Source organism: Megascapheus bottae, chromosome 9, assembly GCF_031878675.1.
Source record: "Megascapheus bottae isolate mThoBot1 chromosome 9, mThoBot2.hap1, whole genome shotgun sequence".
Taxonomy (NCBI): domain Eukaryota; kingdom Metazoa; phylum Chordata; class Mammalia; order Rodentia; family Geomyidae; genus Megascapheus; species Megascapheus bottae.
This window is the reverse complement of record NC_143517.1, coordinates 40,714,048-40,738,772: the sequence shown is the minus strand read 5'-3', so window position 1 is coordinate 40,738,772 and position 24,725 is coordinate 40,714,048. Positions and strand designations below refer to the sequence as shown.

General features: G+C 39.5%; 1 long non-coding RNA gene across 3 annotated transcripts in view; it reads right to left on the bottom strand.

Moving 5' to 3' along the window:
- LOC150059078 (uncharacterized) overlaps positions 1-24,725 on the bottom strand; it is a 70,559-nt gene that overhangs the window by 5,553 nt on the left and 40,281 nt on the right. For all 3 annotated transcript variants that reach the window (XR_016536676.1, XR_016536678.1, XR_016536677.1), the window contains exon 4: positions 5,187-5,409. This is a non-coding gene — a long non-coding RNA (uncharacterized LOC150059078). The remainder of the gene's footprint in view (positions 1-5,186; positions 5,410-24,725) is intronic.

Genomic DNA, 24,725 nt, shown 5'->3' with positions numbered 1-24,725 from the left:
GTAAAGGGTACCTTTCTCTTTGGACAATGTCTATCTTTCCCCTTGTTCTCTCCCAGTTTTTCCTTCCCCACTCGGAGACTTTTAAGGAAGAGGGGAAAGATCAGATTTGTGCTTGAGAACATTAGCTCCAGTGGAGAGCATGGTTGGATATCTGGTTTGGCATAAGGTTAGGAGGGATGAACAAGGACAATCTAGGAATATAGAAGTAGGCATCAGGCAGAGTATAGCCAGGTGAGGGAGGAGGAAAAACTGTACTAAGACAATGGTGGTGGAAGGAATTACAGACAATGGTGAGAAAGCAGCATTGAATGTAGCATAGCATTCCTGGAAGGATTTCAGGGATGATGAACTTACAAAAGGTGACCACAGAACATTGTGGCTTAGGAGACAGTCCAGACATTGGGCTTTAAGATTCGGAGAAAGAACAGGTTAAAGAAGAGTTAAGGGTATGGTAGAAAGGGGCTGGACATGCTTGATGACCAAAAGAAGGTCAACTCAGGGCCACAAGTAAACTTTGGAGCATGCTGGCTTCAAGTGACTATAGTGTAACTCAGCAGAAGTTCCAGGAGAGAGTATTGAATTCTTAGCTTTGAGGCACCATGAGGGTCTCTAGTTTCAGCAGAAGGGACTAATGGGGGGAGGGGAATGTACATAGTGAGAGCAAAGGGGATGTGGAGGACAAAACAATGTAGTCGCCTCAGAAAACATGATCTAGAACCAAAGGCTAAGAGATGGTCTGAGGGGACTGTGAGCCTGAAAATATCCAGCTCCCTTGGAGCATACACACAAGGAAAGAGTGAGGGGATGCCTTGTAACAGCCATGGTGCATGTGTGAGTCCTGTTGGTGTTTCACTGGTATGAAAAGATAGGAAGGGCAAGGCCCACCACACTATGCACACTCTAAACAAAAACATCCAGCTGAGTAAGGCAGCTAGTAGACTGTATCATCACAGGTTCTTTATTGGGTTAGGGAATACTTGCTGTCACTGAAGTCTATTGTTTCGAAGAAAAGAAAAAAAATCCTTGCATTAAATTATGTTAGTCTTTTTTGATCTTTGTAATTAAGAGCTTGAATCCACATGGTCAGGAGTTTTTAATGAAAATCTGTAGCACTGCAGTTACTTTCTGGGCACTGTTTTCCCATAAGGTGAAGAACAAGAAGAGCATGTTTCATAAGCTCATCAGGGTAAAAGGATTTCACAAAAAGAACGATCACTGTTGAAAATAAAATTTTAGAAGGGAATAGATTTGTTTCTGATTCCTTTTTCTTTCCTCAGCCTCAGACTCCACCCAATAACTGAATAAATACCAGGCAATTGCTCTGCTCCACCAAAGTTTGGCTGTGTTCTAAGATTGCCTTAAGAAGGTCAATATACTTAATTGGAAAAGTGTAAAGACAAAGGCAGCCATGTACCTGTCAATTTATTAAAACCACAGAACTTGTTCTTGAGAGCAGGTAGCCAAGTAGCCATCACCAGAACATAGGTGAGCTGAAATGCACGGATTTAAGGGCCATTCAGGGTCTCTTTCAGCTCCACTCTGCTCTCTGGAAGCTGAGGTCTTGCTGAGCTGCTGGCCAGGTACTCACATTCTTTCTGTCTTACAGGGAGACAGAGGACTTGGCAGAATAGCAGTAATACATACTCATGCTCACACAAATGTTTCTGTCCTCTACCGTCTCCTGAATGAGGCCTAAAAATTATTTTCAAGACAAGGTCTCTAGTGTAGAATGGGCTGGCCTCCAACTCTTCATTTCCTTGTTTTAGTCCTCAAGTTGCTGGGATTATATGTGTGACCTACCACTTCTGGCCTAAAACAGGAATGGCAATTTTTTTTTCAGTTCTAGAATGAAGCTGGAAGATGTTTATGTGAAACTATCCTACTTCTTTAGCATTCAATCAGAAGTTGACTGTGGAAATCACATTCCTAAAATCAATGAAATCAGTGGATGAGGAAGGATTTGTGAGAATTAAACAATGGGCCAGGGAAGGCTGAGGGAAGGCTAGGTAAAAAGAACAAGAAAAAGTTCAGCAGCAGAGGGAAAACCAAGACAGGTGGGGGGTGTGGGGGGGAGGGTAATGGGTACCAAGACATGTGAAAGGGTATCAATGTATGTGAATTAATGCACCTTCTATCTGGCAAATATCATGTAACCCTTTTACTAATTACAATTAAAAAAAGAAAAAGTTCAGCAGCAAGCATGGCCCTCAGTGGGAAACCAGCATCTCTAGGATCCATATGAACAGAAGCCAGATGCTCTTCTACGCTATGAACCAAGGTAAAAGTGGAACCAAAGAGGAACGGGCAGAAACAGAACTAGCAGTCTTTCTTTGCTGTTGTCCTTTTTTGTCTTGTTTGTTCATTTATCTGTTTGGGGGAGGGTAAGAGAGGCACAGAAATGGCGGGACAAAGATGAACGAAGGCAGCAGTGGCACTCACTAGACATCATGTTGAAAATGAACTGTACAACTTGTGGGTGGGGACAGGAGGGAAAATCTGGGAGAGAACGAGGGAAGGGGTGATATTGTCCTAAAAGACAAATACTCATTACCTGCCTTGTGTAACTGTAACCCCTCTGAACATCACCTCTATAATAATTTTAAAAGTATTTAAATCTAAAAAAGGAAGAATGAGAAGATTATACAGACGGACTGGTGTTTGGTTTCCATGCTCTCAGGCCTATTAATTTATAAGAAAACATGATTCCTTCTGTAGATGTAGGCAGGGTCTGAATACTTCCATCTCCTGGCGCTGGAAGATCTGGTGTCAAAGTAGAGGTAGGAAGGAAGGCGCTGTGCAGACAGACTAGGCTCAAGCCCCACCACCTCTTCATGCTATGACCTTGGAAAGGTTCCTATGTCTCTAAATCTTTGTCTTCTCATCTATACTTCACAAATAATAACATTCAAGATCTATAAGCCCTTATCAGCAATTCTGAACTCCAAAGGGCTCTGAAAAATCAATTGTTTTTTAAGTTGGCAGGAAATTTGTTTGGTGGCAAAACCTGACTCGAGCACTAAGCTCTTACTTCATCTCGGTAAGCATGACTACACATATGCTGGCTGCAGCCTTGTTAAGATATTTGATGGGGCTGTTGCCCCAGACCTGGTGGTGCTATTATAAAATGTGGTTTACACACAAGATTTGTCTCTTCATACGAACAATTTTGGACTCAAAACATCTGAATCCTGGTGGAATCTGGAGAAGAAGTAAGAGACCTATATCTTGGAGACTGCTGGAAGTCCTCGTGAAAGAATATGTCAAGTGCTCATAACAATGCCTTGCATTTTGTCAGTGCTTGGGAAATACAAGCTGTCATCCCTGGGATGCCACGTGCCATGGCTCACACCTGGAATCCTAACTACTCAGGAGGCTGAGATCTAAGAACTGTGGTCCTAAGCTAGCCCAGACATAGTCTACAGGATCCTATCTCCAGTGAATCACCACAAAGCCAAAAGTGGCAGAATACTAGCCAAGAGGAGTTGGAGGGAAAGAGATATTAAGGAACAGTGCCCCCAAAATCTGAGTTCAAGTTTCACACCAAAAAAAATCACTAGGACACTTTAAGGTATGGATATGCCAATTCTGTTCATCTGACCCTTCTTTCTTACATACATAGATTCAAATATCACCCACTATTTGCCAATTTAAAATAATATATATGGGGTGGGATTGTGGCCTAGTGGTAGAGTGCTTGCCTAGCATGCATGAAGCCCTGGGTTTGATTTCTCAGTACCCATACACAGAAAAAGTCAGAAGTAGTGCTGTCGCTCAAGTGGTAGAGCATCTCAAGTGGTAGAGCACTAGCCTTGAGACAGTTCAAGGACAGTCCTTAGGCCTTGAGCTCAAGCCCCAGGACTGGCAAAAAAAAATACCCTAAAATAATAAATATATTTTTTATTCTTTTTTTTTTTTTTGCCAGTCCTGGGCTTAAGCTCAGGGCCTGAGCACTGTCCTTGGATTTTTCTCAAGGCTAGAACTCTACCACTTGAGCCTCAGCACCACTTCTGGCTTTTCATAAGTATATGGTACCAAGGAATTGAACACAGGTCTTCGTGCACGCTAGGCAAGCACTCTACCACTAGGCCAAACTCCCGGCTCAATAAATATATTTTTAAAAAGAAAAAGAAGGCCAGGCATTGGTGGCTTATTCTTATAATCCTAGCTATTTAGGAGGCTGAAATCTGAGGATCAGGATTCAAAACCAGCATTGGCAGGAAATATATGAGACATTCATCTCCAATTATCTACCAAAAAAACATCCAAAAGTATAGGCATGCTTTTTAGCTCAAGTGGTAGAGCACTAGCCTTGAGCAAAAACAAACAAACAAAACCTTAAGGACAGTGCAAGGTCCTGAGTTTATTTTCCAGACAGAACCACCACAAAAAATAAAAACAGGAAAACAAAAACATCCCACTTAGAGAAGAAGTGGTTCTTGTCTTGTTCTTGTCACCCTAGCATTTCCCAGATCAAAGTCCGAAGCTCTGATATTCCCTCCCTGAATTTAGGTTTTGGTTAAATTGCCAGGTCTCATCTAGATTCTCACCTTTACAGAAAGGATAACTTTAAATTGCACCTAGGAAGAGAAGGGGTTGCTTGCCACCTTTCAAAATGCATCTATTCATAAAGCACACCTTTCATCCAAACTATTACTTTGTCCTCATATGCTCAAATCAGGACTAGATAAAGGCAAACAGGGAGTCATAATAGAGTGGCCTTGAGTTTACCGCAGGTAAGTGCCAGGTTTGTTTCTGCAGTTGGGGTCTTTGAGGTACATGGTTGCTTTACTTCAGACCTGAACCATAGGACTTGAGAAATGCCAAGTGGAAGATACCACAACCCCAGGTACACTGAAGCACCACTTTTGTCCTCTTTCTTGCTGGTGTGAGAATTCACTTGTGCTGGGCTTCTCTGGACAACCACAACCAGTAGAATGTTTATATTAAAAAGGGTTTACAAGGTTGATCGGATAGGACAGCAGCAGGGTAAATTCTCTTCACTGCTGAAGGAAGAGCCAGGAAAACAGTCCCTGTTTCAATTTCCTGTTTCTTTGGACCACCAGCTAACTGATTGGATGGTACTCCCCATCAAGTGCCCTGGAAACGCCTTCAAGACACAACCAGAAATAACGTTTTCCCAGTCCTCCAGGTTATCTCTTGACACCCCAAATTAAAACATCACACACCCCTTTCTTGTCCTCCTCTGGACCTCAGGTGTTTCATCTCTCATTCCAAGGGAGTCACAGCAGCCTGTAGAAAGCACCTCCCTGGTGCCTGCCCTCTGCCCCAGCAGGGAAAGAGGCATCCCTGCAGCATTCTTTGAATGGCGGCTCTCCATAAACTTTCTCTTTCCTTTAGAGCAGATGGCTTAGCAGGCATGACAACCACATGGTCTGAGAACCAACAAAGCTGTGGCAACAGAAGAGGGGACAAAGAATGAACATGAGAGAAAGAGAAGGAAATATTTGAGAAATAATTTGACATTGGATTAGTTTTTTTAAGCATCAAAGTATAACAAATAACAAAATCAATAATAAATGAGCACAAAAGGACAGCTCTTTTTTATAAAAGAATTTCAGTGAATAAATGTAAAAGATTTAAGAAAGTAGAAAATAGTTATTAGAGTACTACAATAATAATGGATATGGATGAGATCCATGGATAGATGCTAAAAGTTCTGAGTGAATGAGGGAAAACTAAAACAAAATAAAACATGGTATGTGCATAACCTTAAAGTATTTTTCCCATTACACTGACTAATTACGAAGAGAAATACAGTAATTTTACAGTGAAGAAATCCCAGGCATTACTGTAATTTTGTAATCAGGGTTTAGATATATCAACGCTACCATCGTCAAGGTATAACAATGTAAGTACTTCTAGTATTGTTAACTGATGAAGGCATGCTTGCCAAAAAGGAGCAGACTTCAACTTCATCAAGAGTAAATATTGGACAAGCTCAAACTGGTGGACATTCTCCAAACTGACATGTGCTCTTCAAAAGTGTCAAAGTCATGCTAAATAAGGAAGGCTAAGGAATTGTCTATGCCGGAGCCCATTTAAGAGTTAGGACAAGTGAATGCAACATAGGATCTGTGAATGGACATGAATGAGAATAGGAAAGAAGTATTAGTGAAGGGAAAATATCTACATGATAGAGTCTGTCATTTATTTAATACATACTATTGTCCATGTGTCAAATTCTGAATTTTAATCATGGGGCTGTGATGATACAAGATGTTAACCTCAGGAAAATCAATGTGAAACATTTAGGAAAACCCCCTGTGCTATTTAAGTAAATTTTCTGTAATTCTAAAATGATATCATAAAAAGAGTACTGCAATCATTGTTGGATTTCCTTTTCATTAGTGGAAAGAGTTATTTTATTCATGGTTGGGAATTGAATCTGGGGCCTAGTGTCTATTAGGCAAATGTTCTACCATTGAGCTACATTTCCAGTCCCTATCTTCTGGTTTTCATTTGGCTTTTACTCCTCAGGACCCTATACAAGCTGTCTGTTTAACATAATAAGTGGCATTGCTACCAGCCACCTGATTCTCAGTGCTGTACCCGTAAAACCATATATCCCTCAGGTATGTTGGTCAATTAAATGGTGCTTCTCTCTGGATCTACCAAATCTCACTACCTCCACTGCCACTGCTGCCTTCTCTGCCACCACTGCCAGCCAAGGACATCTGAGCCAGAGGTCATTTCCTACCTAAGACCCACAGCTGTGTTACCATGTAGCCACTGTGGACAGACTTGAAAATTTAGTATTATAGTTTGTATTAACAAGATATCCTCCAACTGCTGAGTGTGTGACCAAACTATGCTAATATGCAGAGACTCGGCTGGCATTTCTTCACACTTAGTACGCAGCTCTATTTCTGAGATGAGGCTCCCTGCTGCAGGGTGAGACTTCAGTACCCAGCCTCTCATTAAATGATCTGGGCCTCAGATGCCAAGGCAAGATACTGTCTTGCAAAATCTTCCTTTCATACAGTTTTCTGTGATGGATTTTGTATTGTTCCACATTCTAGCTTTGGTTTTGTAATCACAGATTACATAATGAATTCAGACTGTGTGCCTACAAAATCGATCTGCACTATTGAAGACAAGAGGGGTGCACACAGCTGGCTTGAGGTGGCACACACAGCACATCTGACACTACCTCCCTTCACCCCCCGCACCCTTCCCCTCCCACGCCCCTGCTGCCACCAGGCTGGGCTGGCTGACCCTGGGAAAGAGTAGTCTCACATTTTACTACAGTGTGCTGGGAAAAGAGAGGTGAGTGGCACAGCATGGAACTTCCTTCACTTCTGCACAGTAGCAGATCATAGAATGGTTTGAAATGTGCAATTCTGTGATATATCAGCTCTAGAGGTATTAACTCAGGCTCTAATGTGTATGTGTTTTAAAAATATGTCCTAGAAGCTATCTGTCAGGAGTGAGTGGTAAAGAGGAGAGAAAAGGAAATGAAAGGGTTGGGGGAATGGGGTATGTGAAGAGGATTAATGTAATATATGTGGGGGGATGAGATGTGTGTGTGTGTATGTGTGTGAGACAGAGACAGAGACAGAGACAGACAGAGGCAGAGATTATTAGTATAACATGGTAAAATCCACTGATCTAACAGTTTGTAATGGGGAGGATGGCAGAGGATTAAGGGAATATAATAGAGGTGAGAACTTATTTAAAGTACATTATGGCCATCTAAGGAATAATCACAACAAAATGCCATTCTACTATAATGTATGCTAACAACAATAGCATCTGAAGGTCTGTTGAAGTCAGTCCAGGCAAAAACATCTGTGAGACACTTAATGCTAATTAATCACCCAAAAGCCAGAAGTGAGGTATGACTCAAATGAAAAAAAAGCTCAGGGACAGCACCCAAGTCCTGAGTTCAAGCCCAATACCTGCACAAAGAAAAGAAAAGAAAAGAAAAGTTTGTGTTCTATATTAAGATTGCTAATAACATACAGGACTCCTAGTTATATAGATGTTGCAGACAAACAATGAAGTATGCTTTTTAGTATAAGTATATCCCATGCATTGAAGGGGACAAACTTATGCTAAAAATTATTCATTGTGCCGGGCTGCAGTGGCTCATGCCTGTAATCCTAGCTACTTAAGAGGCTGAGATCTGAGGATGGAGGTTCAAAGTCAGCCTGGGCACAAAAGGACCCAAGACTCTTATCTCCAAGTAACCTCTGGAAAACAGGAAGTGGGGCTTGGCTCAAGGGTAGGGTGGTAGCCTTAACTAAAGAGCTCAGGGACAATGCCCAGTCCCAGGGGTAGGGTGGTAGCCTTGAGCTGAAGAGCTCAACACAAAATTATTCATGGCTTGAAATTCCAAATTTAACTGGGCATTCCCTGCTCTTACTTGCCAGAAGGCAAAGGAAGAATGTTAATCATACTTGGCTTTTTATTCTTATCTATCTCTCCAGTGCCAGAGATATGCATTAAGCTCATCAATAAATAAAATCTTTCATTTGGACAACTGAAGTTTAGTTTCTATTTATTCTGAAATCTTAGCTAGACTGGATTCTTCTGGAAGGATGGATGGAGGGTAGGGGAATGAATGATCCCAGATCAGGAGATCAGTCATTTATCACAGGCAAAGGTCATAGCATGGCATTGTCTTTTCAGTCTGTGAGTCTCCATTGGAAAACTGAAAGGATTGAAGTAAAGGACCTCTTTGATCCTACAAAAAAAAACCCTCTATCATTCTACATTTCAAACGTCTGAAGTTTTCAAGGTGTTATTGAATATAAAAATATTATATAAGAAATGGAAACAACAAGGATTTATGCTGAAAAGTTGCTTCCCATCTGAGAAGAAATAAATGTTGACATCTGGAAACTCTAGCTTCTATGTTAAATATTTTGTTCAAACTTGTTACTTAATTAGTATCAGGGGCAAGATTTTCTTGTCAGGACACTTTAATAGAATGTTCTGCTTGTCACATACCCTTGACAACTTTGGTAAAATCCAATCTTCTAAATTTAGGTATCCACAGGAAGGATGAAGATGATCTTGAGTAAGGAAAATATTCCATGGAAATATTTTCAGTTTGGGTTCAAAATACATACTAAGGAATAAGATGAGTATAGTGCCCATTCTTTTCCAGTGATTAAACAAAAGTCAATAGTTTAGGCCACTGGGCACATTCCTCAGGCTTTGAGAATGGTTTCCAGTATTCATGCCTCCATTTCTTTGCAGAATTTCAGAATCCATTTGCCAGTTCTCTGCTAAAAATGTCCATGAGAATGCCCCTCAGGTGACTCAGTAAAACCAAAATAAAATCCTATTATCTTCCTCTTGATTTTCTCAAAATTAGGTTGATGAGTCAATTAGTCATCATCATATTGACGCAAGCCAGAAATCTGGTAAAATAAGTGGTTCTTGAGTTCATGTGTTGCCGTATTCACTCAATTCTATTTCCTACATATCACCTGAGTTTCTGTTTCTTTTATCCATTCCAAGGTTGCTACCTGGGTTTAAGTCCGCTCAACTGGAGACTACTCCAGATAACAGAATTCAGTCTTTCCCATTCAAACATGCACAGACAGCATGGTAGTTCTGAAATACAATTATAATCCTCTCAACCTCACTTGCAATGCCTCCCACTATCTAGAAGAAAAAAAGTTCAAATTCCATCACATTGTGGATTTGATTTCTGACTATAGTGATTGCACCAATTTCATATCCTTCCCCGAACCTAATACCCCATTATCTTATACAAAGATGGCCAATACTCATTATCCCTTTATGAAAGTATCCCTTTCTTCCTGACTTTCTTTCTTTCTTCCTGCCTTCTTCTCTACCTTCCTTTTTTTCTTTTCTTCTTTCTGATTTTCTTGGTACCAGTCCTAGGGCTTGAAATCAAGGCCTGGGCACTGTCCCCAAGTTTCTTTTGCTCAAGGCTAGCATTCTACCACTTGAGTCACAGCATCACTTCTGTCTTTTCTGTTTATGTAGTAGTGAGGAATTGAACCCAGGACTTCATGCATGCTAGATAAGCACTCTGCCACCAAGCTACATTCCCAGCCATCTCCCTGACTTTCATCAGCTGACCAAATCCTGCTCATCCTTCTTGACCTTATTCATGTATCCCCTTCCTTACTCCATCCCAGGCAGAGCTGTGACTCAATACACTGGTTAGATCTTAATTGTACTACCAACCCTTTATATCAGAGTTAGGAAGTTTCTATTTGCTTTTTCTGCTAAACAATAAATATTTTGAAAATGGACTTATAGCTTATTTGGCTTCACATCTCTGGGACCTAGCAAAGGACCTGGTACAAGAGCTCCCCAAACATTTTGGGGGAAGAAAAGAAGATGGATAAATGAAAAAAAAACTTTTAACAAGCATGTTGTGAATACTTCATTTCACTGATTGCAAATAGAGAGAAGTGTTAGTATTAAGCCCATCTTACAGATCAAGAGTTTGTGTAACTTGCCCAACTTCACACAGTTCAGAAAAGAATCTACTCATGGCCTTGGTTCTTCCTGAGTCTATCCCCAAATGTAGAGGGGGAATTACTGAGCCAAGGACAGGTGGTGGTGATTTAGTTGGTTTTGCTTATGACATGAATTTTGACACTGTAGCAGTACCAACTTGCAGTTGAAACTTCTCAGAGCAATTGCCCACCATGCCTACCTGTCTTGCTCTCAAGAGGAGGAAAACTTTTCCTATAAGATCCTACACATAGTGAAGGCACTGTCACTTTCAGCTTTCCTTTGCCCTAAGGGTGGACTTCTATTACTGTAGGAGGGCCATGAGACTCTGCCCTTCTTGTCTCAAAAGGCTCTCAGAACCAAAGTTCACCTTTGCCAAATTGGCAAATGCTTGCAGTGCCAGGCAGCTTCTGAACTTCACTTAACTTTCAGAGTTCTTAATATTGTCTTTAAAATTTTTTTCAGTTTCACTTTTTACTCTATCATCGGCTCTGCAATGCTTCTAATAAGAAAAATGTTTACTTACTTATTTAGTGACATTTTTGGACTTGAAGTCAGGACTTGGGCCAAGTCCCTTAGCTTTTTCCACTCACATTTCAACTTCTAGCTTTTTGGTGGTTAACTAGAGGAAAGAGTCTCATGGACTTTCCTTGCACAGCTAGCTTTGAACCCTAATTTTCAAATCTCATACTGCTGAATATTGAGAATTACAAGTGAGAGCCACTGGCACTATTAACTATTTATTTACTTATTTTAGAGAGAATTTTGGTTGTTTTTAGTGGGAATTTGTTTATTTAGCCTGCTTTATTCCTGGATATGGAAATGCTTTCTTCCTAGCCTTTTTTGAACTGCACCTTTAGAAACTAAAAAAAAAAAAGACCTGTTCACTGTAAGTTAGCATATGGAAAAAGCATATATATATATTTTTTTTTAAATGTTCCATACTTCAGGAAAAGAATCATGGCAAGTTTCCCTTAAATAGATACAAAAATTAAGTTACATAAAAACTTTTTGGGAACATGTTTGAAATTTTCTAAGGATTATTTTTTCACAAAATTTAATTTTCTAACCACTATTAAATTAGGTTAAAAACCATATATCCAAAACGTGCTTTCTTAGCATCCTTGCCATCTGAGAATCCAAGAGTAAGTATAAAATGACTCTACATGGTTCAATCAGGGGTATACTCTCCTTACTTAAAGTCCTTTACTTGTCAGGAAGTCACTAAGGCCTCATAAAGAGCCTATGAACTCATATTGCATGCAAATTTGAAGAAACCTGGTTTCCGCTGCAAATCTGATTTTCTCAGGGTTATCCTTTAAAAACAACAACTCAAAAGGTCAGGATGTAGTACAAGGTAGAATAGCTAGTAAGCATGAGGCCTTGAATTCATACATCTCATGGGCTTTCCTGCTTGGGCTAGCTTTCAACCTTTATCTTCCATCTCCACTTCTCATTTTTTGATGGTTAACTGGAGATAAGAGTTTTTAGGGTTTTCCTACCCAGGCTGGCTTCAAACCATAATCTTAAGATATCAGACTCTGGAGTAGCTAAGATTATAATCATGAGTCATGGATACCTGGAGACATTTATGTTTTTAATGCTAATCCTGAGGCAATATCAAATCTGTTAGGCTGTCTCTGAAGAAAGAGTAAGATAGACTGCTTTAATTCTATGCTATATTCCTATTCTATATTTATATGAAGTAAAAATAAAAAATTACATTTACAGTGATTATTTTTTCTGATTTGGAAAATCTCACTGACTAGTAGGGTCCAATAAATCCACATTTCTACCCTTATAGCCTCTTAAAATCTAATTTCCCTCTGAGACTGACTATGGAAAATTCAGAGCTTATAAATGTTTTCATGTGCCTATGAGTCCCTTTGCCTCCAATCTCGGAATTTGAAAAGGAATATTTCTCACTACTGCTGAGAAATTCTAAAGGATGAATCTAAGACAAAATGATTTCAGTGACTGTATTTGAGAGGACCAGAGATAGACAGCCTGCCTTCTCTTTGGAGCTGCCCTTGTGGACAGGTTATGCAAATAAAGAGAACTTTATCAGTGTGAAATGGAAATGTCAAGGCTGTTTAAGGTTCAGAGGGAAAGAAAGGGGGAAGAAAAGTAAAGAAAATATTGGAAAGAAAATATTCCCCAGACTTCCATGCTCTTCTTTTCTAGCACAAATAACACCATCCTTCCCTCCTGATATATGTTACAACCAGGACTCTCAAGCTACAAATTGATTTCAGATTCAAATGAAATGTGGGCCCTGTCTCCATTACTTGGGCTGTGGATGTAGCCCCGAGGTAGAATGTCAGCCTCACACGTATGAGGCTCAAGGCCTAGTCATTACTCAAATGTGTTCAGTTTTTACTGATCCACAGAAATAAAATGCTGGGTTTCAGGATGGTTGGTTTTAGAATACAGTCTGAATTTGGTTCCCTGCCATGTTGAATAGAGCTGTCCCTGTGTGTTGATAAGGGATGGACTTCAAGGCCCCATAGATACTAAACCTCAAGGCTCTTAATGAAATGATGTGCTATTTCCAGATACTCATCCTCTTGCATACTTGTGCTCATTTCTAGATTACTTCTAATATTTAATACAAGGTAAATGTTGGGTAAATAATGCTATGTTTTTTAGGGAATAATGATAAAAATTATCTGCACATATTCAGCACAAATGCATTATTTTCCCCAGGATTTTCCACTTGCAGTTGGTTGAATCTGCAGATGCAGAATCCACAGTTATAGACAGCTGATTACACTGCAAATTGGAGGGAAATAACTCTTATGCAAGCTCTTGATGGCATTCTCATTCTCTTCCTTGTTCCTCTTTCTACCAAGGAAGGTCATAGATACCCAAACTCCTCTTTCCCAAGGCAGATTATGAAAATTAGAAATCCTTTCCTTCAAAACCATCCATAAAACCCAGAACATTATTTCTCTGCCTCTTTATATAAGAGCTGGCCAGAAAGAAATTCTCTGCCTCACACTGTCTGGTAGTAGATCAAAGACCATCATTCCAGAAGAATCTTGTCCTGTAACTTAGAAGAAGGAATTTGAACTGATAGGCCTTGCTGGGTTTCCTCATCCAGTTTCTTACGATTAGGTCATGCTTTTTGTACACATTTCTACATCTGTTCTTTCTTCATTGAAACTAAACTTAAAAACAGACAGTTTGTTCTGAATCTTTGGGTCTTCAGTTTTCAAGGTTCATGTGCCACAGAAAAGTTGGTTGTATTAAGTACTCAGGAGGCTGAGGTCTGAGATCTTAGTTTGGCCAATCCAGTAAAAAAAAAAAAAAAAAAAAATCAATAAGATCGTTACTTTCAATTAACCAAGAAAAAGCTGGAAGTAGAAAACAAACATACATACATTCATACATACACATATATACACATTCATATGTATATATATACATACATTGGTTATTCAAGGGGGCTCATTTCAATATTTCCACATATGCACACAACGTACCCTGATCAATTTTGCTCCCTCCCTCAACCCCCATTTCTTACAATAAAATACAACTTGGTTTAGGTGACTGTTATACTTTTCTTCTGCTAATTTGATTGGTTTGATGGAAAATCAATTTTTTTTTTGGTCGGTCATAGGGGCTTGAACTCTGGGTGCTGTTCCTGAGCTCTTCAGCTCAAGGCTACCACCCTAACCCTGGAGCCACAGCCCCACTTCCCATTTTCTAGTGATTAATTGGAGATGAGAGTCTCATGATCTTTAGTGCCTAGCTCACTTCGCCCAGCAGAAAACCTATTTTTTAAGTGACTATTTCTTTAAGACAGGGTTCTCATGGTGTGGCTCAGGCTAGCCTAGAACTCAGAAAGCAAGTCACATTATTTTTAACTGAGACTGCTTCTAGGCTCAAGAGCTAGCTCTAAGATCTACTAATAATGTCTGCTCCAACCCAGGAGTGGGAGGCAAGCTCATATTAAATATTTGCTATTTTTGTTTTGGTTCAACTAATATTTATCTAATGTCCATTATGTAGCAAATGGTGCCCCCAAAGTGCAAGTATGTTTTTGTTGTTTTGCATAGTTTTATTTTAAATAAAAGACACAGGATTTCCACCTTTTAGAAGCTGTAATACATGCCATGCATATAAATGAACAACTAAAATATAGTACAGACCATGTAACAATGGGAGTATAATTAAACCAGATGCAGAAGGTCAGAGAGGAAAAAATGGTATGGGCCAAGAGGAAAGGGACTTAAAGTCAGACACCTGTAAGTCAAGAGGGCTGGACAACTTCAGCTTTAGTCTAAATCCATTCCCTTCTCGCCTCAACTACTTCCAAATGGTAGAACTCTATGATCTTACCAATTTCTGGACAACTTTGTTCTAGGCATTCTATCAAGTAGCCATATACACATTTCCCTGTTTTCCACAGCCCTTACCTCATTATCCATGATTCTAGCTGAATGTCACAGTGTAGGTTGCTGCCTTGTAATTATCCAAAGCATCCAAGGGAGGGCTGCCTGTGGACCCCTGACACTGGCTCTGTCTTTTAATGCATCTATACTCACAATGACAGGGATGGTTTCTAACAATGCTTTCTGAAACACACAGACGAATAGTTCAGGAAGGACAAAATTCAGAATAAGCTGAGATTTGTGAAAAATGCTAAGCACAAGGACTATTTATTTACTTTTCCAGACATGAGCTCAGTATCTGATGCTTTCACTCACTGGCTAGCACTCTACCACCTGAGTCAAGCCTCTAGCCTCACCAGGACTTTTAATAAGCTACATTTACATCAAAAAGTCTAGTTTAATAAGACTATGATCTATTGCTTAGGAGAGATATGTAATGCTAACAGATCATATGGATAAGTTCTAGAGAACTAATTACTATTTTTTTTTTCATTTTCTTCTGTGTATAGTATCACAGAAAGATAGAGCAGAGCCATCTAGAATGTTCATTAAAATTCTTGTTCCCGTCTTTCTGAGATATATTAAGACTAAATCTTGGGAAGCAGTTAGGGAAACTACATTTTTAACAGTCTTCTCCCTCTTGCAAGTGATTCTAATGTTCCCTAAAGACTTTTAAACCATGTTCTCAAGGACAGAACAATAGTAATGGTAAGATAGGTAAAGAGGTGGTAGGAAAGCATTACTTCAAATGAGGTTCATTTTACAAACCCTTTGACATATGCCCACAATTATAAAATAACTTGATACAGTCATATAAAACATCAACATCGATCTTTGAGAAATCATGAAAAGTGTCAGAAGACATAGAAGCTTGGAGACCACCAAATAGGTTGTTGCCATTAAGTGGCAAAAGAGTAAGTCAAGGAGATAAAGGACTGCCAGTTTTATATGGATTCCTAGACAAATTCTGGAAATGGTTAACAAATAGTGTTTTCTTTGCACTTAAAAATATATACCAGGGACAGGGAGTTTGGCCTAGTGGTAGAGTGCTTGCTTAGCATGCATGAAGGCCTGGATTTGATTCCTCAGTAGCACATACATAGAAAAAACCCAGAAGTGGTGCTGTGGCTCAAGTGGTAGAGTTCTAGCCTTGAGAAAGCCCAAGGACAGTGCTCAAGCACTGAGCTCACAGCCCAGGACAGCAAAAAAAATAATATACATATATATAATTAAAATCAATGTAGAGTCACCAAAAATAATTGTATAAGTCTTTTAAGCCATATCAACTTGTTGTTGGAAGTAGAAGTCAGGTTATATATTATAAAAAACAAGATATAATTGCCAGGTGCTAGTGATTCACACCTATAAAGTTAGCTATACAGGGGGCTAAGATCTGAGGATCATGGTTCTAAGCTAGCCCAGGCAAGAAAAGTTCAACAGACTCCTATATTGAATTAACCATAAAAATCCAGAAGTGGAGCTGTGGCTCAAGTGGTAGAGTGCTAGTTTTGAGCACAAACACTTCAGGACAGAGTCTGGGCCCCAAGTTCAAGCCCCAGACATAGTTCCCCCCCCAAAAAAACCCCAAAACATAAAATTAAAACATATTCTAAACTAATTTTATTCTCTCTTTTAATAATATTGCTAAGACAGTAGGATGATGAAATTGTGTTAGTTTTGCTAGACAGTTGAGATGCAGACATGAGATGCAGAATCTGGAAAACTTATAATACTAGCTGTATTTTTGAGAGTTCATTATATACCAGGTGCTATCTGACCCTGATCTAGGTATTTTATTATTGATTTAACCCCCTCATATCCCTATAAGGTAAACTCCATTGTCCCATTTTACAGATGTAGAAACGAAGTAGAGATGTGTCAGGGGACTTTATCAACATTATAGGACTACTTTTATGATAAATTAAAGTTGAAATGTGTCTATGCTGAATTCACTGTATTTCAGTGGACAGATACATGGTTGATGGATGGACACATGGTTGAGGAAAATGTCATTTTCACAGAGTTGATATGTAGATTCACTCCAACCTAAGTGAACTTACTAATCATTGCCATGTGTCTACAAAATTGGCCCAGCACTGTTCAACATTTTTTTTGTGACTTGGATAAAGAAATAGAAAGTTGAGCTTATCAAAGTTACAGATGGCAGAAAGTGAGAGAGAGGAATAACAATCCAGTAAATGAGAGAATCATGATTCAGAATAATCATGGCAGATGGGAAAAACAGGCCAGAGCCAACACAATTTAATAAGAACCATGATAAAATCCAACACTCTGGTTTTCAATGGCAAGTACAACTAGGGACACCTAGCCGATGAGCACAAAAACTTCTAGAAATCTAGGAGATTAAACTAGTTATTAATATGGGCTTCCTATCGATGGAGCTCAAAATGACATATATGCAACAAAAATAACAAAATGACCCAATGTACTTTTCTGTCTACCTCCCTTACCCTTGACATAGCCTTATTTAATCAAATCTGAGACATCGTGGATTTTGCAAGATGCACTAATGTGCTAATACTGCTGAGACCCGAGGAAGATGCTTTCAATTAAATTAAGGCATGGTGCATTCATATTTTTGCTTTATGATGACTAGAACTTTTTAAAACTTTGAGCAAGACAGGTGGGCATGAGGGTGGAACTCTTATGCCTCACTTACAGCTCACTGAGAGTTCATTCTATCTAGGAACAAGTTTGTCAGGAAGCCCCACCATGGTCTTGGCTTATAATAATACCAGAAAGACCATGCCCCAGTGGCTCATGCCTGTAATCCTAGCTACTACTCAGATCTGAGGATCACAGTTCAAAATCAGCCTGGGAAGGTAAGTCCATGAGACTCCTATCTCCAATTAACCACCAGAAAACCAGAAGTGGTGCTCTGGCTCAAGTGGTAGAGTGATAGCCCTGAGCTGAAGAATTCAGGGACAACATTCAGGCCCACAGTTCAAGTCCTACAACTGACAAAAACAACAACAATAACCAAACAAACAAAAAGAATCATGGAGCCAAGGGTAGAGATATATCAAATTTGAGTCACACTAACCAGCCATAAAGAAAGAGCTCTTAAAACCAGGCACAGTGGCTCATGCCTCTAATCCCACCGACTCAGGAGGCTGAGATCTGTCGTGGTTCAAAGCCAGCCCTAGCACTAAAGACCTTGAGACTCTTTTTTTTTTTTTAAGAATGCGAAGAATTAAATTTAATACTTAATTTTGGATGGGATATCAATGGTGCTCCAAAATAATCTGTGTAAAACACTTATAAGCAACAATGTCATTTTATAAATTTATGAATTTAAATTAATATTTATAAATACATATTGTAATTAAATTTTTAATAAAATACAAGTCCTGATTTATAACTAGTCTTCATAACAAATGCAGATATATTTGGACATACATCAAACAAAAAGTATTGAAAATGTTTCAAAGAAAACTATAAGCACTCCTAAGGGGCCCAAAAGTATTTGAACAATGTGAAATATATATGATATTCGACCTTGAGACTCTTATCTCCAATTAACCACCAGAAAACTGTGGCTCAAGGGGTAGGGTGGTACCCAGGCCCAGAGTTCAAGCCCCATGATCCACACAAAAAGAGAGGGAGAGGGAGAGGGAGGGAGGGAGGGAGAGAGAGAGGTGGGGGAGGAAAGAAAGATCCCTTAAGAAGGTGTGGACACAAAAGAAATGAATCTCAAAATAAAAGGACCTGTCCAGACACCTACCAAAGCTCTGGGAATTAATAAGAGGAATAGTCTTTGCACTGAGGCTTCAGAGACATGAGATTGCTTCCAGATAAAAGACACAGGGTGATAATTTACTGAATTATATAACTCTCCTGAGTTTGTAGTGTCCAACAATAGTGGGCCAAGAGTCCAGGTTGAGACTGAAGTCAACATTGCTGGTATTTCAATCAATGATTTTAATTAATTATTGTCAATTGCCAAAGAAAATTGCTTAGTAGAAAAAGATTTTTTAAATCACATATCAAATGTTTCTATTACAAAAAGAAAACATGAGCTATAAATGAGTTAAAATACTCCCCCCCAACTCCTCATCTAGAATCTAATCTCCTGAAATGTGTTTCATTTCAGAGTTGTGGATGTGTGTGTGTGTTTTCTGTTTTTCCATACAAATGGCTATCTCAATGCCTTGGAAGGATTGGTGAAATGGCTTTTCTTCCTCCTCTGCTCTACTTCTTCTCTTTTTAGCCTACCTCCTTCTCTTTTTTCTCTCTTCTTCATCTTCCCCCTCCCCCTTTCTCTTCCCCTCTCTCTTTCTTCCCCCATCATCTGCCCCCCTTCTCTGCCTCCTTCCTCCTCTCTCCTCTTCCTCTCTGATTTCCCTCCTCCCCATTGTATACCTATCTCTACCTCTATTCCTTTCTGTTTCTTTCTCTATGTCACTTAAGGATTTTTCTTCAAGTCAATAATTCAGTCCCATGTCTCACATTTTAATACTGGGCCTCTTGAACATTTTTTTTGTCAGTTGTAGGACTTGAACTCTGAGCCTGGACACCGTCCCTGAGCTCTTAAGCTCAAGGATATGGCCCTACCCTTTGAATCACAGCCCCACTTCCCCCTTTCTAGAGATTAATTGGAGATAAGAGTCTCAAGGTCATTAGTGCCCAGGCTGGCTTTGAACCTCAGTCCTCAGATCTCAGCCTCCTGAGTAGCTAGGATTACAGGTATGAGCCACCCCACCCAGCTTCTTTTGATCTTTTAAGAGGTATGTGAAGTTTAGAGTTCTGGTCTAGCATATAGTAAGTGACAATGGAATACAATTTATTATTGTACCATCATTGTATTCTGTTGAATTTTGAATGGATTGACATAGACACCTTTTTTTTTTTAAGTATCAGGATAGCAAATTGTTTTCCTAAATAGAATGTTTGTGAAGATGGAGGAGGTGGATGGTCCAAAATGAAGAGACAGGTTTGACTACTTAAAAAAATAAACTAAAATTTTCAAGCTGGGTGCCAGTGGCTAAGCCTGTAATTCTAGATACCTGAGAGGTTGAAAAGAGGAAAAGTCGGGGAGTGGGTGGTGGGTGGGGGGAGGGTAATAGGTACCAAGACATATGAAAGGGTATCAATGTATGTGAATTAATGCACCTTCTATCTGGCAAATATCATGTAACCCTTTTATTAATTACAATAAAAATATATTTAAAAAAAAGAGGAAAAGTTCCAGGCTAGTCCAAGAAGAAAAAATTTGCAAGACCCCTTCTCAGCCCCATGGATGCAGTGGCATGGACCTGAAATCCCAAACTATGTGGGAGGCTGGGACCGGGAGGATCTGGGTACCAGATCAACCCAGGCTAAAAAGTCCATTAGCACTGTCTCCATAGAGACAGTGGAAGGTTCTTCTGATCCCCATCAAAATGAGAAGACTGAAACTTAGCAAAACATGGCTCAAGTGTGTGTCTGGGAAGGAGGCTACACCCTGTCTTGAAGATGACCAGAGAAAAACAGGGCTGGAGACATGACTCAGTGTTATCTCAACAGCCTCGTAAGCATGAGACCCTGAATTCAAACCCAAATACCACAAAATCTTTAAAAAATGTAAATAAACTTTTCTACAGAGGAAAAAAATATCATAAAATGCATAAAGGACAAACTGGAAAAAAATATGTTATCCACCAAAATGGTTAATTTCCTAACTGTGAAAATCTCTTAACAATCAAGAAGGAAAGACCACTAAATTAATGGAAAATTTGGCAAAGACTGTTTAGAAGAAATATAAATTAACAGCCAGGTACTGGCAGCTCATACCTGTAATTTTAGCTACTCAAGAGACTGAGATCTGAGGATCATAGTTTAAAGCCAGCAGGAAAGTCCATGATACACTTATCTTCAATAAACTACTCAGAAAAAGCCAGAAATGGTGCTGTGGCTCAAAGTGGTAAAGTGTTAGCCTTAAGCACAGAGAGGGTCGGGATAGAGCCCAGGCCTTGAGTTCAAGCCACAAGACTGGAAGAAAGAAGAAAGAAGAAAAGGAAGAGAAGGAGAAGGAAAGAGAAAAGAAGTATAATTTGGCTGGGAGTTTAGCCTAGTGGTAGAATGCTTGCCTAGCATGCATGAAGACTGGGGTTCGATTCCTCGGTACCACATACATAGAAAAAAAGCCAGAAGTGGTGCTGAGGCTCAAGTGGTAGAGCTCCAGCCTTGAGAGAGCCCAAGGACAGTGCTCAGGCCCTGAGCTCAAGCCCAGGATTGGCAAAAAAAAAAAAAAAATATATATATATATATATATAAAATTTTATCTTAAGTGTATAAAAAGACGTTTGCTCCCATTCTTCAATTATAGAAATTTTGCAACATTGTTGCAAAAATTAAGTGAAAAATACAGGGCCCAAAGCCAGTCACAGATGTTTATTCAAAAAAGGTTTACATTCTTAGGTAACAGTTGCTGATTCTTTAAATCGAGTTCTGACTCTATAGGATTTTATAGAGATGTGTAAGACTCATTTGAAAAACAGAAAACAATGCCTGCAAAAATCTTACGATGCAGGGAAGAAAAATTATTCTAGAGACATAATCCACTCAGTTCAAAGGCAAGGAAGTCTAGACCCAAAATGCCCCATTCAAAATTGTGGCTTCATACTTATACACTGGATAACCTCCAGATTGTCACTCTGTGCCTTGATATCTTTGCCTCAAAAGTGGGACTAATAACAGTACCTATGTTTGGGGCAATGTTATTGTAAAGTGCTTAAAATAATGATAGCACCAAATGAGGATCACAGCGTGGTGGTGATGACTTTTTTTTTTTTAAATAGAAAATAAGATATTTTATTTATTTATTTTGTTTTTTTATTGTAATTAGTAAAAGGGTTACATGATATTTGCCAGATAGAAGGTGCATTAATTCGCATACATTGAGACCCTTTCACATGTCTTGGTACCCATTTCCCTCCCCCCCACCCCCCTACCCCTGTCTTGGTTTTCCCCCCTTCCCTATCAAATTTCAAATAACCAAATACAAATAAATTCAATATATCAGATAACAAAGTGAGATACTATAACAATATGAGATACCCAAGGGACAGCAAAGGAAATGAGAGATAACATAGTACATTAAGGACAACAATCACTCGTTATATGGCTTTTGTTTCAGTGTCCTGGAGGTCCTTTCAATTAGCTTCATACTATATGGCCTTATGTATCAAGATTTTGCTCTACTGCAGATCTCTGCTAGTAGAGCCCAACATTTCTAATGATTATGACAAATGAGGGAAACCGTTGAGCCTAAGTTCCTTTGAGTCTGGCTTACTTCACTTAATATGATTTTTTCTAAGTCTTTCCATTTCCTAACAAATGGGTCAATGTCATTTTTTCTGACAGCAGCATAGAATTCCATTGGGTACAAATACCACAACTTGTTGATCCACTCATCAACTGAGGGACATCTAGGTTGGTTCCATATCTTTGCTATGGTGAATAGTGCTGCAATGAACATTGTTGTGCTAGTGGATTTAGTATGCCCTTGTTTCTGGATGATTGGGTAAATGCCAAGTTGTGGAATTGCTGGGTCATAGGAGAGTTCTATGTTTAGCCTTTTGAGGCACTGCCACACTGCTTTCCATAGTGGTTGAACGAGTTTGCACTCCCACCAACAGTGTAGTAGTGATCCCTCCTGGCCACATCACCTCCAGCATCTGTTATTATTTGTTTTCCTGATCCTGGCCATTCTAACTGGAGTGAGGTGGAATCTTAGCATTGTTTTGATTTGCATTTCTTTTATGACCAGAGATGTTGAGCATTTCTTCATGTGTCTATTGGCCATTTTTGTTTCTTCTTCAGAGAAGACTCTCTTTAAGTCTTTGGCCCATTTTTTAATGGGATGGTTGTTACTTTGGAGATTAGTTTTGGAGTGATTCGATTTTTTGAGTTGTTGATATATTTTAGATATGAGGCCCTTGTCCGTTGTTTGGTTGGTGAAGATCTCCCACTCTGTAGGCTTCCTAATTAGTTTACTAGCTATGTCCTTTGCCATACAAAAGCTCCGCAGCCTTTCTCTGATTTGTTGTGATTCTTGGTCCTTATTAAGAAAGTTTTGACCTATGCCAAGGAGGCCTAGTGTATCTCCTATTCCTTCCTGTAAAGTTTTCTGTGTGTCAGCTTTTACCTCCAGGTCTTTGATCCATTTGGAGTTAATTCTAGTGCAGGGTGACAAAGAAGGATCCAACTTTAGTTTTCTGCAGGTGCTTAACCAGTTCTGCCAGCACCACTTGTTGAAGAGGCTGTCTTTCTTCCATTCTATTTTTTTGGCTCCCTTGTCAAAGATTAGGTGGCCATAGGTCTGTGGTTTAATATCTGGGTCCTCAGTTCTATTCCATTGGTCTTCAGGCCTGTTCTTGTGCCAGTACCAAGCTGTTTTGATAATTATAGCCCTGTAATAGAGTCTAAAGCTTGGAATTGAAATTCCTCCAGTGCGGTTCTTTCTGCTAAGAAGTGTTTTTGCTATACGGGGTCTTTTATTATTCCATATGAAATTTTGAATTGCCTCTTCTATTTCTTTAAAGAATGCCATTGGGATATTGATGGGTATTGCGTTGGTGATGACTTTCTATCTAAATGGAAGCCATTAGATGTTTTAGAAAAACAAGAAAAGGACAGATACGCAGTAGAGGCCGTGGGTGCATGATTCCAGTGAGACTGCCATGAGGAAAACAGATACATGATAAAAATGTACAGAATTCAGGGCTGTTCTGTGGACGTTTGGCTCACTTTTTCTTTTTTTTTTTGCCAGTCCTGGGCTTGAGCTCAGGGCCTGAGCACAGTCCTTGGACATTCTCAAGGATAAAACTCTACCACTCGGGCCTCAGCACCACTTCTGGCTTTTTTCTATGTATATGGTACCGAGGAATCAAACCTGGGTCTTCATGCATGCTAGGCCAAACTCCCGGCCCTTGATTCACTTTTTCTATAACAGCATCTGACTTCTGCTAAAGACATTCTATCTTTCCAAAACTCTAAACATTTTCACTTAAGCACAATATATGCCTTTTTTGGCTTGAGAGGGTTGTAACTTTAACTTGCCTTTGGGGGAACCAGTTGCTTCAGGAAAGGCAGATTTTCACCAAATTAAGAGTGGGTAACAGTCTATTTCATGGCAATTTAAGCTGCATTCTCCTGTGCCATCTGAACTTTGGAACCCATGCACAGGAATTTAAAGTCTTTGTGTTTGAAATTTTATTTTGACCATATTGGGTCAAAACTGCATGTAATAAATCTGCCAATAAGGTGAGCTTATTATGTATTTCAAAATGTATGTCTGTGTTGAGGTAAGGACAAGATGAGCAGTTGGCAGCATTGTAATAACCCAGGATTCAAGATGGTGGCTTGGGCTGGCATGGAGCCACAGCACCACTTCCGGGTTTTTCTGCATATGTGGTACCAAGGAATGGAACCCAGGGCTTCATGCATGCTAGACAAGCACTCTACCACTACGCCATGTTCCAGGCCCTCTCTTTCTTACATAGTGGTTATAAGTGGTAGTCAGTAGTACGAGAGTTTCAGGAGTAGGGCTGACAGATTTTGTTGATGGGTTGGGTGTGAAGCACTAAACAAAAAAGAACCAAGGACAAATCTAAGATTTCTGCCAGAATAACAGGTGCAGTGATTCTGCCATGTTCTGAAGTGGAAAAACTGGTACAAGCACAAGGCAAGTATGTAAGGTGTGTCCTCTGAGACTCCTATTAGAAACCAATGGAAAGGCTCAGCTTGAGATAGCTTAGAGATTAGAAAGAGACTAAGGGTGGAACTACAAATTTAGGAGTCATTCCAGAGAGGTGACCTCTACTACTATATTCAGGTTCCTGAATGAGAACACAGGGAATG